Genomic DNA, 17,623 nt, shown 5'->3' on the forward strand with positions numbered 1-17,623 from the left:
CAATACTTTTCTATACTACTAACAAGTAATCAATTGAGGGTAATGGATGTGTTGCAATATGATAAGGGTGTGTGTGCATTAGGTTGATTCAATTGGCAAGGATGACAAATCAAGCAAGTATTGTCTAAACATCATGTGAAGAGCACAATATATCTAAACAATAGAGCATATATTGTCTAGACAACATGGGGATAGCACAATAGATCAAAACAAGTCATTAATCCTTCATTAAGCTCACAATCCACATACAACACAATATTAGAGGAATATGCCATTTGGACTCACAAGCATGGAACATCAAACATCAAGAGTAGATTGTCCTCCCATCTAACATTACACTACCACTACACTACTAGCATGAAAATAAAGCTATCTAGACTAGGGAAGAGGCACAAACCATCAAGAATAGGCATAAACCATCAAATGAACCAAAATAGCATTCATTAAGCATATCATCTTGATAATCTCTAGATCTATAGCATCAATACACATAGACATGCATCAAAAACATTAAATCTAGGGATAAGCACATGAATATCCTACTCTAGCATACATAGACATATGGATAGAATAGAATAGTCAATTGGAAGCATTAAACCATACAAACCATGAAATAATCAAGATTTATATATACATGAATATTAAGATGTATCATACAACACTAATCCCTCAATAATACACAAGATTGGAGTATAGAAAGCATGCTTGGGGCTAACTCTAGCCCCAAGAGGATGTCTAGCCACTCATGGTAAATGATGATCCAACCCTCAAGGGCTAACTCCATGGCTGCTCCTTGTTGGTGAAGATCTCCTCCAATGGTGCTCTAGCTTCCCTCCTTCCTCATCTCCAAGAAGAGCCTCTAAGATCAATTTTCAATGTGTGACAAGAGACTCCCTCAAAAAGTGTATCATATTCCTTATATAGGTAGGTCAAATACACCCCATGATGAGCTGTGGTCGTGCAAGGCATATTCTCCAATCATTGGATGAAGGACGGAATAAATGAGCTGGACTTTAACTTTTTCTCGCTGGAGGAAGTTCGATCGATCGAACCTTAACTTGGATCGATCGAAAATGGGTTCGATCGATCAAACTGCATCTTGGATCGATTGAAGTGGTCTGACTCCTCCGGATAATGACAAGGCTGGGATATTTTCAAGATATTTATGGGAAAAAAGACAAAAGTGGTTGGTAGGCGTACAGCTGTGGATAAGATCAATCATTTGAATAGGACAAAATAGGGTTCGATCGATCGAAGGTGATGTTCGATCAATCGAACTTGGAATTTCAACAAAGGCCAAGGTTGGATCTATTGAGAAGTACTGTGATCGATCATAGATGTTCAATTGATCGAACTCTAAGTTGGATCGATCAAACTTTTCAGCTGCACAACTTGATTCCTTTTCGCTCATTTCTTTCTCCACTTTGCTCCCTCCTTTGGTTTATCTCAGGATTGCTTCAATTAAGCTCTTATTTGGCTGAGTTAGCTAAATTTTGGGATTAGTGCCTGAAAATATAAATAACACGTAATAAGTCTAAAACGGCAAAGTAAGATAGATAAAGGTACTAGAATGCTTAAGCTTAACGGGTTTAAATGCGCACTTTTCAATGCTCATCACACCCCCAAACTTAAATATTGCTAGTCCCTAGCAATGAACTAAGAAGTAAAGGAATGAAATAAACAACTATACAAGTATAAACTGGAAAGCAAGTAAAATGAAAACACCATTTTCGTAGGGAACACGATTGCATTTAGCATATGCAACAAGCCTTTTAAACCCCTAGGTTACCCCTAGTGGACGAGTAAAGTCTCGTGAGGGTTTCCAGAAATGGTACCCACAAACATTAAGCTCATTCTTTCAAAAGAGGTACCAATATTACAAATAAGCATTGGGAGAAAACTACCTCAAGTATGCAATTTTTCAACCGTTTCTAGGCAATCTCCCAAAATTTCAATATCAAGCAAGCAAGTATGGTCCTCCACATATCAAGAAAATGATCATGAAAATCGAAACAAGTTTAGAATCCATGTGAGAGGTCCGGCATCAAGTGTGTTGCTATCTTAGCCAACTAGAGAAGTAATCACATCCTTACCCTCAAACTAGTACATAAATCTAGTACCGATCATCAAGATAAGAGAGTGGACCTTTTATTAAAGCTTTATTGTTCTAGGTGCGCTTATTCTTTTCACTCTTTTTCTTTTATTTATTTATTTATTTATTTATTTTTTATTGAGGATCAAAGATGGAAATATTGTACAATGTGTTGATCTCTTAAGCTTTCTAGAAGATTCATGTAGCGAGCTTTAGGTCAATGACTTCCAAACCAGATGGCTTTAGGGCATTAGGTGTTAAGACACCCCTACGGACTTACAAACTCAAATCAACTAGGCTACAAATCAAGACAACAACCATCTAATCATTTCCTACTTCTCACCTTTTGGGAGAAGTCCTCACTTTTATTGCTTTTGCAACATTTTTTTTTTTTAAATCAATTATTAACCTAGAGTTTGGGCCCTCCACCTTTCGGCGCGAGAAGTTCATTACTTAATGAGGCAAGAATCCCGGCTACTCAATGAAAAGGGGTTGTTATCCACCTTTATCAAGAATGAAAACTTTCAATGCACTACTAGCCCAATTGGGATATAACCAATTCAATAATCAACAAAGCATGTACCCCACAATTGAATGCTAGCATGCGCCAGTGCTAGTGTAGAATACTAGAATGAATTTCAAAACAATCACAGAATCAAGATGATGTGGACCACAAGTGCAAGCATGATATTAATTTTTTTTTTTTTTTTTTTTTTTTTGAAAATTTTACTCCTAAATGGCATTCAAAAGGCATAAAAGGAGTATTGGATTCTCAAGTCAAGCAATTTTTAAATTTTAAGCAATATAGTCCTCAAAAGATCAAAATCATAATTAGGAATGGACCAAGTATAGAAATATCCCTCAAATACACAAGACATGCTCAAAATTTGAATTTTAAAGCAACACTGAAACATACACCAATACCCCTAAACTTAAACTGCACATTGTCCTCAATGTATGAAGAGAACAAAGGAAAGAGTATACCAGTGCTTTAGACATGAATGATCGGGATAGAAGTATCCAAAGTGGGTGGCATGGCCCCCCCAAACTTGGGATAAACTGTGGTCCTGAAAAGTTTGCACTCGGATAAACTCATTAGATAACAAGATAGGATAATCAGTGCACAGTGGACATGCAAGTGTAAAATGGGATAAATAGATAATAGAGAGAGAGGTGTAAGAGTGGTCCTGAAAAATTGGGCAGCACTCTCTCACTGAAGTCACTGTGGTGTACCTGATGCAGTCAAACATACAAATATGAGATACTAAGAGACATCCATAATCAAAAAGCAATATATAGAGAATATAGAGTGCAGGTACATCAATAAAATAATAAAGCCGACAGACCGGCCACAAAGTATAATACAGTAACAGTGACAGTATAATATAGATCCAGAATAAAAGAAATGAAAGCATAGAACAACTGGAAGTGGAGTCTTAGGAGGCCTGATTGTGAAGATTTGCAGTGGCTGGAGGTGCAGGTGCGGGTGCAGGTGCAGGGAGTCGGCTGGAGAGATCGGCAAAGCAAGCCATGACATCCGCCCTGAAAGAGGTGAACTCAGCTCGGTGGGCAGTGATGTCGGCTCGCATGGCTGCTATGTCCTCCTCCAGTGTCTGCAAGCGTGCTCCGAATCCGGGAGTGGGAACTGGAGACTCAGGCAGAGATGCCTCTGAAGAAGACTCCCGAACTCGCTCCTGAGCAGCGGCTCGATCACTGGTATCATCGGCATCAGCATCATCTGCAGCATCGGCATACTCCTCCGCAGGTCACTCCAGGTCAATGTCCATGCGATCGGCAGCCGGACCGACTGGTGCATCGTCCACTGCGATATCTGCTGCTGCTGGAGGTGCCGGCTGTGCCTGGGCTGCCTCCTCCTCCTCTAATTCAGCTGCTGCCTCTACAGCTGGCTCCTGAAGACTCTGAATAAGAGCATTGTAGCTCTTCTTCCAGTCGCTCCTCCCATAGAAGCTGGACCGTGCAAGGGGCTCCTCATCTGGGGGCACTCTGTAGCGCTGGTCAAGAAGGATCTGCGTGATGAGGTGTCCGAAGGGCAGGACCTTGGACCGCTTAGGGTCCTCCTTGGAAATGAAAGAATCATACAGCAACCTCATCACGCTCCAGATGAGGACTAGGATAGATACCCAGCAGCCCGTGTAAAAAGCGTAAAGAGCTGTCAAGTAGTCATGACGCCTCTGGATCTTGTGGCCCGCCATGTAAATGTTCTGGAAGAGAACTGTGTCGATGAACCAGAGGTCGTCAGGCACGAAGGTCCTGGTGGCGAATGTTTGACCACCGGCATGATGGCCTGTCAAGGAGACAGCCATGTCAGAAAATGAAGGCCTATGCAGCCTCGGGTATGTCTCTGCAAGCTCAGGTGGACACCGGTGTGGGCACCGGCAAGCACGGGCTAGAGTGTTAACTGTGATGACAATCTCGTGGCCGTCCACTGTAGTGATCATCTCCGCGGTAAATCGTGGCGAGGGCCGGAGATGCTGAAAGAATAGCTGCACCAGTCACGGGTATACAAGGCCAGTGACTGGGGCAAGGATGGCTGAGAGGCCCCGCTGCATGATATCCTGATAGCCAGACCGGGTCAGGATAGACTCGGAGAAGTACTCAGTATCGAAGTACGACTCCTGAGCCACGGTCATGGCTGCATATCTTGGCAGCAACTGGTCACGGCGCTGAGCCGGTAGAGGTGGCTGCGGTGATGGCATGGCGGCTGCATCTGCCTGATGGTGTGTAGGAGAAGGTGATGGTGTGAAGGCTGGAGGAGCCTGGGATGTAGATGGCACGTGGTCAGCTCCCTCCTCAGCCTCGTGGGATGGGGACTGAGAAGGAGTAGCCTGTGCGGGCTCCTCCTGAGCATGAGATGGCTCTGCAACCATCTCTATCCTGGGCCGTATATGTCTGCGGGGTCGCTGTGGCCCCGAAGATCGCCTGGCTACTGTCTTGAACCGCGGAGGCATGATCTGTAAAAAGACAAGAAAATTTCAATATATAAGTCAGTGCCAGATATATAAGAATTTAAATGCATAATAGAAACATGTATGTCAAATAAGATAGACAAAATATAGATGACATGAATCTATGATAATGATGAAATGTGAGTCATGCTAAGCAATGTAGGTATGAAATGCATCCAATGTGGAATATCACAGGCATTGTGCATATAAAGATAGCATGAAGACGACACAAGATTGGATCGATCGAAGGTAGTGAAATGAAGTTCACTACTTCGATCGATCGAAGCACAAGTTCGATCGATCGAACTGTGCGAATGCCGAATTTGAAAAGTCGCAGATCTGTGAGATCTAGAGTACGGGGCCCACACAAACGTGTTTGCGGGCCCATCTACACACCATTCATACAATCAACAACACCCAAACACTCCCCAACTTCAAATCAAATCAAAAACCCCCAATTTTGGTTCGGCCGAATGCATGTGTGTATATATAGCATGTAATCATGAAATTGAAACTTCAACAATGACTGATTCATACATATTGAACATGATTTAACATAAACAATCAATAACATGCATCAATTTAAGCTTGGAATCAAGAAAATTGCATTTGGTTTACCTCTAAACCGAGAGAGATGAGATGAGAGAGAAGGGGCAAAGCCGCGATGAAAATGGAGCTTATCCTTGGCAGAATTGGCTCGCCAGAGATGAGGAAAATGATTGGGATGGAGGTTGGCCGGATTGAGCTTGAGATTGAAAGAAAGGGAGACTTAGGGTTAGGGTTTGTTTCGAGGTTGGATCGATCCAAGTGTATCGATCCAACTCAGTTTTATTTTAAAAACACGATATGCAGAGTTCAATCGATCGAACATTAAGTTCGATCGATCGAACCTAGGTCTCCACTCTAATTTTTTTTTTTTTTTTTGAATTTGAATTTTGAAAAATCAAAGGAAATTAAATTAATGAGATGCAAATTTCGATCGATCGAAGAAAGATTTCGATCGATCGAAGAGGATAAAGAATGTACAAGTTTAAGGGCTCAAGAGTTGACACGTGTTGGAACCTTGGATCGATCGAACTTGGAATTCGATCGATCGAACATGAAAATTTTTGAAAAGTCCCGAGAGCATACATTTTTGAAAAATAGATGAGGCTTGAAAATTTTTCTAAGTGTTGGGACTCATAATCGATCGAACCACATGTTGGATCGATCGAAAGATAGTTCGATCGATCGAAATGGTTTACGATCGATCGAACTTTCAAAAATTTTGAGATCCCGAGAGCATGCATTTTGGAATTTGGATGCAGGTCCAAAATTTTTCTAAGTGTTGGGTGCAAAATGAGAGCTGGATCGATCGAGTCCATAGTTGGATCGATCGAACCAATGTTCGATCGATCGAACCAAAACTTCGATCGATCGAAATTATGCCTAAATGCTAAAAATGACTTGAATGCTCATGCAATCCCTTACTCAGTTCCTTCCAATGTATATGAACCACAAAAACAGTATCTAGACTTCGCAAGAATCAAAATGCAAGATAGAAATGAGGGAGGAATAGGGTTTTGACATCCTACGAATTTCGGTGCCAGTCTTTAACGTCTCTAGCAAGACCTAGGGTTCTTTTAACCCGGATCAAAGATCTTGCAATGCATCCCCTCCTTTTTGGGATGAGAGATGTTTCAAGTCACTCCCAACAAATGGTTCTTGGAAGAACTTATTGGGGTAAACTCAAAAGACGTCTTGAGTTCCTTGTCAAAACTTTCCTTGGGCTTTCACGCCCTTTCACAACAAGAGTTCAAAATCACTTTTCTTGCATGTAATGCTGAAGATGAAGATGAAGGCTTTGAAACATTTTTCATACACAAAAGCTCATTCCTTTCACAAGCAAGATCATGATATTCCTCTACCACATTAACCTCTTCCTCATATTTCTCAAATGGATTGGGTGTGGGGTTAAAGATGTTCGACTTCACTCTCATATGCCCAAAAGAAATCTTCATTATCCCCGTCCTACAATTTATGTTGGCATTTGAGGTTGCCAAGAAAGGACGGCCAAGGATAACCGGAATTTGGTTCTTTGGATTGGGCACCGGTTCCGTGTCAATGACGACAAAGTCAACCGGGAAGAAGAACTTATCAATCTTAATCAACACATCCTCAATTATCCCCCTAGGCTTCTTAATGGATCGGTCGGCAAGTTGTAAAACCACCGACATCGGTTTCAATTCACTTAGTCCCAATTTGACATAAACCGAATAGGGAAGAAGGTTAACACTAGCCCCTAAGTCAAGAAGTGCCCGGTTGATGACATGTTCACCAATGATACAAGATGTTGTAGGTGCACCGGGGTCCTTAAACTTTGGCAAAGTGTTGTGTTGTAGAATGGAACTCACTTGTTCGGTTAAGACCACTTTCTTTGATGTTTGACTCTTGTTCTTCCACTTTTGGGTGCATAAGTCCTTCAAGAATTTGGCATAAGCCGGAATTTGCTTAATTGCATCCAAAAGTGGAAGATTGACTTTGACTTGCCTAAACATATCCATTATCTCATTGTTCTTGGTCTTTTGCCTTTCTTTTGAAATGGACCCTTTCAAGGCGTCCGGAAATGGAGCTTTTTAAAAAACTCTTTCAGCATTTTCTTTCAAAGAATTCTCAGCATTGGACTTGTTCAATTCATTGGATTTCAAATCACTTTTCAAAGAAGAATCATGAATAACATTTTTCAAAGAACTTTTCTCAAACACATTTTTCAACACTGTTTTCAATGAATCTCTTTGGAAATCATCTTTCAACTCACAATTTGAGGGCTTCTCATTCTCAAGATCATGCACATGCAATGAAGGAGGAATAGTGTGTGGAACGGGACGAGTGACAACTTGAGGTTGTACCGGTTCACTCTCTTTATTAGGCATTCTAACTTGATTGTCCACTACCCTACCACTTCTCAAGGTTGTTACCGCATTGACATGCTCAACATTATGCCCTTCCAATGAGGATTTGGTTTCTACAACACATTATTGTTTGATTGGGGCATTCATGTGCATCTTTTCCTTCTCTCTAGCATTAAGTGTTTCAGCTATTTGCCCTACTTGGGTTTCTAGTTTGGCAATTGATTGAGAATGAGAATGCAACAATTGAGTATTTGCTTCTAGAGTGCCCAAAGCATTTAAAACCTTTTCCTCAAAAGCGGAACCTCTAGAATTTCCTTGAGAATATGATTGGTTAGGAAAATGAGAATTAACAAATTGATTTCCTTGTGAGTTATATGGTCTTGAACCTTGGGATCCTTGGTTTTGAAGTGGAGGTGGAATGTATTTCCCTTGAAAACCGCCTTGGGAAGAGTTTGATCCCTCCCCTTGGTTTTTCCTTGAAAAATTAGGATGATTCCTCCAACCGAGATTGTAATGGTTACCATAAGGATTGTTCCCTTGGTTCACAAATGTTGCATTAACTTGCTCAATGGGTTCATTTTGAATTTGTCCATGAGGATAATTAGAAGTAAAATGAAGAACACTAGAACAAGTCATACATGATTCATTTTGAGCTCTAGGAGAATGGTTAGGAAAGGAAGACACTTGATTCGCCAAGTTTTGATTGATCAATTGATCAAACTTTTGAGATAAAGACTTCATCTCGGCGGTTATATCATTTGAGTGGTCAACTTGATGCAAGCCAACACTCTTCCTACCTTGAGAATTTTTACCATTCCTAGATGACAATGTTCTATGCAAAGAGTTTTCACTCATGCTCTCATAAAGACGCCACACGTCTTCCTCTTGCCGGTCTATATAAGAACCTCCCATTGAAGCATCAACCATGCCTTTATAATTGTCCGATAAGCTTTCAAAGAAGAATTGGACCAATTGCCATTTAGGCATGTCATGGTGAGGACACTTTCTAAGCAATTCATTGAAGCATTCCCATGCCTCGTGGAAAGTTTCTCCCTCCCCATGTGTGAATTCTCTAATGGCGGTTCTTATAGCATTGGTCTTAGAAACCGGATAGTACTTTTTCAAAAATTCTTGTTGCATTTCTGCCCAAGAAGTTATAGAAAAAGGCCTAAGGTTGTTAAACCAATACTTCGCCTTATCTTTAAGGGTGAATGGAAAAAGTTTCAGCCTTAAAACTTCTTCCGGCATGTCCGTGTATCGAACGGTAGAACAAACTTCAAGAAACTCATCCAAATGCTTGTAAGGTTCTTCACTAGGAAGTCCATGAAAGTTAGGTAGCATTTGGATAGTTTGTGCTTTAATCTCATAATGGTGTGCTCTAAATGGTGTCAATTGAATGCATGTGGGTGCATTATACTCATTAGGCACATAGTGATATCTCAATGCGAGTGGTGGATTAGCAACTTGAGGTGCAACATGGACACCTTGGTTATATTGAGCTTGATTAATGATGGGGGGTTATGGTGCATACATTGGCCTTGGAATTCCCATTGGAATTTGGCCTTGTTGTTGAGGAGGTTGATGAATGTATGGCCTAGGCATGCCTAATGGAACTTGCATATTATCATTTTGCACATTAGGATAAAGGATGCCTTGTTGGTCTATGTAACCAAGGTCTTCAACATGATCATCATTGAGAGCGTCCATTGGTAGATTGGTTCTATCTGAACTTCCTCTTCCCCTTGGATTCCTAATAGTGGATTCTAAATGCAAATCAAGAGGGACAAGAGTAAGTCTCAATGAACGACGACCATGCATGCACAATGCAACACGAATAAGCAACTTTCTTAACAGTGCAATTAAACTTTACAACCACAATTTTCAAATGCAATGTATGTCAAATAAATGCCTCCACGTGGGCCCCCGATTTATCTAATGATGCTATGCAATGCCTCCACGTGGGCCCCCGATTTAACTAAGGAGATTGAGTAAGAAGGTCTCACAATAGTCCTTTAGCACTTCAACTCCAAAATTAAAAGCTTAGCTTAGCAATTTTACTTAACAATTTTTCATTTTATGCATTTTTCCTTTGCTTTGCTTTGCTCCTTAGCTTAGAATTACTTTGCTAGCTCATTGCTCAATGCACCTAGTCAATGGAGAACAAATTCAATAAGCAATCAAAAACAGAAAAGAAAAAGAAAGTAAAGACACGATCAAAAGAGTACTAATCCTAATTGAATTTCACAATTCGACGTTGCCAATTTAAAATCCCCGGCAACGGCGCCAAAAACTGACCGAGGTCCTTTACAAGGGTCGCGATACCAAGTCAAGCTTGAAGAGTTGTGAATTTAGGAGGTGGCCAAGTTTTACATTTATAGAAAGCCACTACTACCTTTCTCTATATAAAATATAGATAGGGCGAGTAGGGATCGTCCCAAGGGATTTGATGGTGTATCGAATTGTGAAACTATGGTAATTAGGGTTAGTAGGTCGAGTGATCACACAATTGATTGGTTGGTTGATTAAGCTAAATTGAATTCAACTAAATAAAATAATATGAAGTAAACAAGAGAGAGAGAGGTCTTGGGGTGTAGAGATGACCACCAAGCAATACTTTTCTATACTACTAACAAGTAATCAATTGAGGGTAATGGATGTGTTGCAATATGATAAGGGTGTGTGTGCATTAGGTTGATTCAATTGGCAAGGATGACAAATCAAGCAAGTATTGTCTAAACATCATGTGAAGAGCACAATATATCTAAACAATAGAGCATATATTGTCTAGACAACATGGGGATAGCACAATAGATCAAAACAAGTCATTAATCCTTCATTAAGCTCACAATCCACATACAACACAATATTAGAGGAATATGCCATTTGGACTCACAAGCATGGAACATCAAACATCAAGAGTAGATTGTCCTCCCATCTAACATTACACTACCACTACACTAAATCTACACTACTAGCATGAAAATAAAGCTATCTAGACTAGGGAAGAGGCACAAACCATTAAGAATAGGCATAAACCATCAAATGAACCAAAATAGCATTCATTAAGCATATCATCTTGATAATCTCTAGATCTATAGCATCAATACACATAGACATGCATCAAAAACATTAAATCTAGGGATAAGCACATGAATATCCTACTCTAGCATACATAGACATATGGATAGAATAGAATAGTCAATTGGAAGCATTAAACCATACAAACCATGAAATAATCAAGATTTATATATACATGAATATCAAGATGTATCATACAATACTAATCCCTCAATAATACACAAGATTGGAGTATAGAAAGCATGCTTGGGGCTAACTCTAGCCCCAAGAGGATGTCTAGCCACTCATGGTAGTGATGATCCAACCCTCAAGGGCTAACTCCATGGCTGCTCCTTGTTGGTGAAGATCTCCTCCAATGGTGCTCTAGCTTCCCTCCTTCCTCATCTCCAAGAAGAGCCTCTAAGATCAATTTTCAATGTGTGACAAGAGACTCCCTCAAAAAGTGTATCAAAATCCTTATATAGGTAGGTCAAATACACCCCATGATGAGCTGTGGTTGTGCAAGGCATATTCTCCAATCATTGGATGAAGGACGGAATAAATGAGCTGGACTTTAACTTTTTCTCGCTGGAGGAAGTTCGATCGATCAAACCTTAACTTGGATCGATCGAAAATGGGTTCGATCGATCGAACTGCATCTTGGATCGATTGAAGTGGTCTGACTCCTCCGGATAATGACAAGGCTGGGATATTTTCAAGATATTTATGGGGAAAAAGACAAAAGTGGTTGGTAGGCGTACAGCTGTGGATAAGATCAATCATTTGAATAGGACAAAATAGGGTTCGATCGATCGAAGGTGATGTTCGATCGATCGAACTTGGAATTTCAGCAAATGCCAAGGTTGGATCTATCGAGATGTACTGTGATCGATCATAGATGTTCGATCGATCGAACTCTAAGTTGGATCGATCGAACTTTTTAGCTGCACAACTTGATTCCTTTTCGCTCCTTTCTTTTTCCACTTTGCTCCCTCCTTTGGTTTATCTCAGGATTGCTTCAATTAAGCTCTTATTTGGCTGAGTTAGCTAAATTTTGGGATTAGTGCCTGAAAATATAAATAACACGTAATAAGTCTAAAACGGCAAAGTAAGATAGATAAAGGTACTAGAATGTTTAAGCTTAACGGGTTTAAATGCGTACTTTTCAGTGCTCATCAAAACTTTTGGTTAGGGGTCCACCAGTGGATTCCCAAGTTGTAACCTTGAAGTTTTGGAGGATTGGAGTTTTATTATTCAGTTTTACATGGAGGGTTTTATAATTAATACTTCTTTCAGTTTTATTCTATCTTTATTGTTTCATTTTGTCATCTGTGTTCGCTTTAAAATACTTAAATTGTTTGATATTCCCTCGGGTTTGGGCCTGGGCCTAATCTATCCGTGTCTCGGATCTGAGGGGTATCACATCCCTTGACAAAACCTTACTGAGTGAGTAGAGCTGCATCTTAATACGCCAAAGACTAAAACTAATCTTGCCATCAAATTTTTCAATCTCGTATCTGGTCGACATCTTAAAAAAACTCTCCAAAAAAATTTCTCGGTGAATAGTACCGTATTTGTGAACAGTATCCGAATAGTATATGTGAACAGTACCGTAAACGTGAACAGTATCGTAAACGTGAACAGTATCTGTACACAATACACGAATCGAGCTCTGATACTAGTATGTTATGAAATAAGGATCAAATAGGAGTTTATGAGAATAAGAGAAAAATAAATGACAAGAAAATAAAATGGCACACACACAAACGAGACAAGAATTTACGTGGTTCGGCTATGTCGACGTCCACAAGGAGAAGACAGAACAATATTTCACTATGAAAATAAAGAGATACAAGGCAAAGTGACTCACACCCAAAACCCAAATACCCCCACACACTCACTCTATAAAGAAGACTCACTCAATACTCAAGAAATACCCCCAATAGTATATAGTTTACATAAAGAGAAAAACCCACCAAAATACAAACTTCATGTCTCTCTTGAAGATTGTACACACACAAGGATTTTCTCACACACACAAAACCAATATACTCTCTTGATCCGAATATTGTCTTACTCTTGGATGTCTCTCGGATGCTTTTCATCGAATGAGTGCGAGGCTATTTATAGCCAAAAATATACTTAGTGTCCAAGTATATTACGAAGCTTCCTTTGGAAGCCAAATAACACTTGTTACCCAAGAATAATTCTTGCAGCTCAAAAATAATTCTTGTTGCCCAAGAATTTCAAAGCTTCCTTCAAAAGCTAATTTGGAAACTTCGCCATCACACTTCTTTAGCTAAAAGATTTTTGCCTTGTCATAAATAAATTTTAGACAAATTTTTAACATCTCTTAGGTCTTCTTTGTTCTTCTCTTGAGAATCTCCGGTCCCTTTCGGTGATCAATTTGAGTGGGACCAATTTGTCAGCCCCAGTTCCAAATTTCTTTGCAAACTTCACTAATTTGACAGATTTATCTTTCATGGATTCTAATTTGCAAGGAACATTTCCGAAAAACATCTTCCATGTACCAACTCTACGTACATTTGTTGTAGGGGGCAATAAATTTCTTTAGGGCTATATTCCAGAATTTTCCCAGAATACATCTTTCCAGACCATGTTTCTTCAGTACATAAATTTTTCTGGTAGATTTTCGGATTCTATTGGTAACCTTCGGACGTTGTCCATGATAGATGTTTTTCATTACAGCTTCATTGGACTGATCCCAAGTTCATTGGCAAACCTTACTCAACTTGTTCAGTTGGATTTGGCTTACAACATATTTATTGGTCCAATTCCATTATTTTCGAAAAATCTCTCTTACATATACTTATCCCATAATTCATTCAGTGGAACCATTCCGTCATCTCTTTAAATCTTCCATCACTAAAAGAAATTGATCTTTCAATTAACAAATTTGACGGTCAAGTTTACGAAATTTCTAATGCTTCCTCCTCTTTACTAGAGATCCTCAATTTGAGAAATAACAATTTACAAAGGTCGGTTCCCATGTCTTTCTTTGAGCTCCAAAGGCTTACTGAACTTGTACTCATTTGCAACAACTTCAGTGGCCCATTACAATTGGAAACTTTTTATAGACTGCACAATCCTTCTTTCCTCGACCTTTCATAGAACAGCTAGTTAATCAATACAACAAGTGGCAGTAGTTCAAAATTGTCTTTCATCCCCCTATTTGAGGATTATATTTGGCTTCTTGTGTAACGACCCAAATTCTCATGGATCCGGATTATTAAACGGTTCCTTACCCGACCCAAAATCATCTAAGGGTAAAACAGTCATTTTACATCAAAATTAATTAGCAAGGTCCAAAAGGGGCAAATTGGTAATTTGCCATGAATCCATAAATTGAGACTCAAGGGTAACATGGTCCTTTACTTGTACCATATAATAAATAAAATAAGGTTCGGGGTAATATAGTTTTTTGGGTGGTTAAAATATAATTAATTCATTTTGGTGGGTCATAAAATGATTACTTGCAACATCACTTGGGGCCAAAATGAAATTATAAGAACTTAAAATTTGTAACTACATATGTGACATAAACCGGTCGACGTATATGCATCAAACGTCGACTGGTTTGGGTTAGGAATAGTGGTAATAACCACTGCCAAGATACCGGTCGACTGGTTTGGCATACCAGTCGACTGGTTCTGAATATAAGTTATAATGGATACCAGTCGACTGGTTTGGGATACCGGTCGACTGGATTGGGACGCATGCCATAATGACCATTCTGCCAAGATACCGGTCGACATTTGGGAAGCCACATGTCGACCGGTTCTGGGAAAATTGCACTCCCACTTCCCACTGTCCAGTGATAACTCACTTACACCAACACTTGGTAATTAATCACCCCGCCACTACATTCACGTACAAAATAAGATATACTTCAACATCAAATTGTAATAACAACCACCACGTTGGTAACGTAATTTACCACACGTCACTAAAAATTTTGAGTGAGTAATATTTAATTATATTTTCTCAAGGATCATTCATAAGCTTAATTACATTCCCAAAACTATAATTACACATGAAATAGCTAAATACAAGATAGCAAAAATTATCTTCTAACAACTTTCAATTTTGAGGTGGATTGGCATCCGCCAGTTTTTTTCCAAGACCTGAAAAAAAATAATATATATAGTGGGGTGAGAGATATGCTCAGTAGGCGACACTTAAGACACACATCTTGTGTCCTTGTGAATCCAATCAAAGCATAGGCCAATGGGAAATGGGGATCATGCAATGTAGGGTTAAAACAACTTTAATGTCAATTCCAAGTGTAAACAATGCAATGCAATGAAATGCAATGCGTGATATGTCACTCCCCATTTTTCATTTCTCAAAACCATACTTTCCAACTGTTAATACAGCCCGCCCTTTGGTAACCCCGCCGTGACACGAGAGGAGGATTGGCTAGTGTCCCTGACCCTTGGTAACCCCGCGGCGTCATTATGGGGCCCAGCTAGCTCAACCACGCTAGGACGACTCCGTAGTCCCTTCTGGGCTATATTAACCTCCGGCCTGTTGGTAACCAAGCAGCGACCGGGTTTATCAAAACCATTTCACAAAAACTCTTCTCCCAAAATTCCCGTTTTCATTTCAAAAACTGATTTCTCCCATTTCGTGCAACCCAATGGCACATACATGTATATGTGTCTCAAGCTTACAATATTATGGCATGTAGAAGTTTTACATTTCATAATTACTTCACAACTAAGCATATATCATATTCAACATCGTCAATTGAGTCATCAACACATTAAACACAACAAAACTATCACCACAACATGCTTTTCACATAGAACAAATCATAATCAAAATCATGAATTTCTCTAGACATCAATTACACAACATTGAAACAATTAACTCTCAAATTAAGCATGTTTATCACACAAATGAGATATAACTCACAATGGAACAAGAAGGAAGTGGATTAAGGGCCCCAACCTCAAGTTTGCACCAAAACCCTAAAGATGGGTCTCAATTTCGAATTCCCTAGGGAGGCTCAAAGCTGGAATTGATGGTACTCATGCGTAGAGCTTGTCATGCTCTCCGTTTTGCCTCAAATGGCACCTTAATCCGCCAAGAATTGAGAGAATAATCAAAGCTCAAAGATTGCCTTTCAAGTGGGAAGAAAAAGAAAAGGAAATGAGAGAGGGAGAGAAGCTACGGGAGAGAGAGAATGTGTGGAGCAAAGAAGTGTGGTCTCAAGACCATTTCAAGTATGAGTGGTGGGCCCCACCAGATTTTCTTTTCTTTTCTCTTTTTTTTTTTTTTTTTTTTTTTTTAACTTCAATTCTTATACCACACACACAAGTGCACCACATGCAAATACTACTTAATCCACATAATTTAAAATGCACAATGCAAATGGACCCAACCACAATCCCGAACACAACATGCGAAATGACAAAAATACCCTTGTCTCCACGAATTATTGGAAAATGAAAATGCTGAAAAAAAATCAGAAACATCACAATCTCCCCAACTTAAAAGGATTTCGTCCTCGAAATCAAGCTGTACCTGGGGAAGAGAACAACTCTGGATACTTGGAACGAACCTGCTGTTCAAGCTCCCAAGTAGCCTCCTCGACTCCGTGGTGCCTCCAAAGAACTTTCACTAACTGCATCGTTTTACCCCTTAACACCTTCTACCGTGTGTCAAGAATTTGCACTGGTCCCTGTTAATAGGAGATATCATCATCAATGTCCACATCGACCCAATCCAAAATGTGAGATGGATCCGATTCATACTTCTGTAGCATCGACACTTGAAAAACATTATGAACCTTATCCATCTGCAGTGGTAAAGCGAGTCTGTAAGCAACCTCTCCTACACGGTCCAAAATCTCAAATGGTCCAATGAATCATGGCGACAACTTGCCACTTTTCCCAAACCTCATCAAACCCTTCTGTAGAGAAACCCTCAGAAAAACATGGTCTCCCACTTCAAAAGCTAGCGGTCGTCTCCGCTTGTCTGCATAGTTTTTCTGTCGACTCTGAGCTGTGAGCAACCTCTGTTTGATCAATTTGATTTTCTCGGTAGTCTCGAGTACAATATCGGGTCCTAAAGCAGCTGTCTCACCTACCTCAGTCCAACAAACTGGAAACCTACAAGGTCTGCCATACAACGCCTCAAATGGAGCCATCTCTATGCTCGCCTGATAACTGTTGTTGTAGGCAAACTCAATGAGCGGTAGATTATCTTCCCAACTGCCACCCAAGTCAAGCACACATGCCCGGAGCATATCCTCCAAGATCTGGATAGTACGCTCCGACTGGCCTTCTGTCTATGGATGGAATGCCGTGCTAAGGTTTAACGCTGAACCAAACACTGTTTGAAGTCCTTCCCAGAACTTCGAAGTGAACTTAGCATCCCTATCCAAAACAATGGTTTCTGGAACTCTATGTAACCTTACAATCTCATTCACATAAAGAACACCAAGCTTCTCTGCATCATCTGTTGCTTTAATAGGCAAAAAGTGAGCCGTCTTGATCAATCTGTCAATGATGACCTATACGGCCTCATTGCCCCTTCGTGACCTTGGAAGACTTGTCACAAAATCCATAGCAATATGCTCCCATTTCCAT

General features: G+C 40.0%; 1 non-coding gene across 1 annotated transcript; it reads left to right on the forward strand.

Annotated features, from left to right (window-relative positions):
* The first annotated feature begins 8,934 nt into the window (after positions 1-8,934).
* On the forward strand, positions 8,935-9,036 carry LOC132297989 (small nucleolar RNA R71). Its single transcript, XR_009479476.1, has one exon. It is a non-coding gene; the product is annotated as a small nucleolar RNA R71 (small nucleolar RNA).
* Positions 9,037-17,623: the final 8,587 nt, after the last annotated feature.

This window comes from Cornus florida, unplaced genomic scaffold, assembly GCF_030987335.1.
Source record: "Cornus florida cultivar Cherokee Brave unplaced genomic scaffold, ASM3098733v1 CherokeeBrave_3.0.0_Hap2_Chr02, whole genome shotgun sequence".
Taxonomy (NCBI): Eukaryota; Viridiplantae; Streptophyta; class Magnoliopsida; order Cornales; family Cornaceae; genus Cornus; species Cornus florida.